Raw genomic sequence first — 2259 nt, 5'->3', positions numbered from 1 at the left:
AAATGTTGTGTGCACAGACTGAACTCCATCACTACTGTAAATCAGTGCCAGTTACAGTCAGCTTGTGTTTAACCTTGACTTATAAGAGTGAACCTTAAAGGTGAATCAGAGGGTTCAAGGACGGAAAATTGAGAAATGCTGCATGTGCAACTCCAGAAACCAACATCTCTTTTCTGATTTTCTGACGTTCCTCATTGGACTTAATCAGATACACGTCCAATCAACACAACACATATCCTCCACAAGTCTTCGGATGAAAAGTTTTATTACGAAATGGATTTGATAAAAAGGAATAATTTACACGGATTCGTCCTGTATTTTAGACATCAGTGTCGATCTTCTGGTCGCGGACCTTTTAAAAATCGACCTTCACAAAAAATACAGAGACCATTTACGCACAACAAGATCCTTTTGACAGAAACGGACACGAGGACCAGCACTAAACACGCACGAGGACAAACTCCCCGAACATCAGCAGCAGCTCGGACAGGGTGCGAATTACGCGGCGGAACCGATCAAATGCTTCATTTTGTAATGTTAATTTAAAAGTGTATTAGTTTTTACATAATGTTAGTTCATAATAATGCTTTACATTATGCAACATAAAAAGTTAGAAGACAGCTTCTGATTGCCAGGTAAGCCGCGCGCTCTGATTTCAGTGTTTGTTGTGAATCTTCTGGTTATTTGAGCAGGTCATGCATTCAGCTCAACAGCATGAAGTTAAGGAGGGTAAACTTTATCACTCATCTGAACTCTGCGCATGCATTCGGACACTCGGGTGTTCTTGCTCCGTCCACGCAATAAACACGCGTCCCTGAATGCGCGGATTGTGTCAGAAAATAACCATTTAAAATCAGTCAGAGCTCCAGAAACGTCCTGGACGATGTAGAGTCTGTCGAAATACGCTCCGTACGCGCTGTTGCACGAGTTCTCCATGCTGTCGGCCACTATCGCGACGCCCGGCGCCTCGCGCGCCATCAGCCGCGCGGCGCTCAGCCTCTCCTCCAGACCCCGGTGCTTGCGGATCTGATAGGGGGCGTCGGAACTGATCCAGCCGTCGGACGGGTGCGCCTCCTCGATGCAGCGCGTCGGCGACGTCCGCGTACTGGAGCACGAGCCGCTGGAACGCCTTGAGACGCGTCATGAACGGCGGTCAGCTGCAGCTTCCGAAATTCAGCAGCAGCGGCCTCTGAGCGCAAGCGAAGTCCAGCACGCGTCTGCGCGTCGGGTCCGTGAGCGGAACTACTGCACTGTTGGGCGCGTCGCGGCCGAGACGCGCGGACTTCATCCAGTCCAGCTTGTGTCCGTGGAAAACCGCTTTGAGCGACTCCCAGCTGAACATGCGGCTGCTGTCGGAGATGCACAGCGGAAGGTCCTCGTCCTCCTCCTCATCCCTCAGACGGATCAAAACTCTCCTCCTCACGCACAGAAAATCAAGACACCACAGCATGAAGGCGGCGACGAGAAAGCGCGGCAGAATGACCAAACACGCGAGCGCGTTTCTCAGCGCCTTCACCGTATTCATGATCAATGCCAGAAGAGTTTCTGATGTTCAGCTGCTCAACTTCCCTTTTATGTGATGAATGCATGTCAGTCAGTCACTCCGCCTCCAAACACATGCTGGAATACACCACAGACAGATAGAGGCACTTCACTCATATTTCTGCTCATCACGCCAGAATGTCACTCCGTCGAGGACCGGAACGCAGATCAAAGGAGTGCGTTATTAAAATCAAAGCGTCTCCTATTAACATCAAAACTCTTGATGGCTTCAGAAGTTCTCTTCGGTCCTGCAGCAGCGCACGGATGTCTGATCGAGTCTGAGAGAGAGTCAGTCCATCATCTGAAGACAGCAGGCGGCGCTCGCGCCTCTGATCATCAGCCGGCGTCAACATTACGCGGATCAATTGCGCATTCACTGCCGCGCAGCACGAGAGTTTCAATCATGCACTATTTAACAATTCTAGAAACTGACGTGAAAAAGATTCAGTCAGTTATAAAGTTTTCTTCAGCATTCAATGCACAGCGATGCAAAAAAAAAAAAAAACTGCATCACTTCCGTCACAAGTACGAAGCTGTCTAAACTTCAAGTGCGCTATATGCCGTTTTTAGTCTCAATACTTTCAATAGTGATGAATGAAAAAGTGCAGTTAAAGAAGGCACAGAAGCGTTTCTGAAGTGGCATTCAGGTGTCTTTCAGATGCTGCTCAGAGGTGGCATAAATGCATTTACACCTTTATACAGTACTGATACTGGGGC

At 48.6% G+C, this 2259-nt stretch overlaps 1 pseudogene; it reads right to left on the bottom strand.

The window, feature by feature from the left end:
- Positions 1–467: 467 nt before the first annotated feature.
- On the bottom strand, positions 468–1930 carry LOC107743917 (thyroxine 5-deiodinase-like; annotated as a pseudogene).
- Positions 1931–2259: the final 329 nt, after the last annotated feature.

The sequence above is a fragment of the Sinocyclocheilus rhinocerous genome, unplaced genomic scaffold (assembly GCF_001515625.1).
Source record: "Sinocyclocheilus rhinocerous isolate Xijiao unplaced genomic scaffold, SAMN03320098_v1.1 scaffold1068, whole genome shotgun sequence".
Lineage (NCBI taxonomy): Eukaryota > Metazoa > Chordata > Actinopteri > Cypriniformes > Cyprinidae > Sinocyclocheilus > Sinocyclocheilus rhinocerous.
This window is presented reverse-complemented; position numbering and strand designations above follow the sequence as displayed.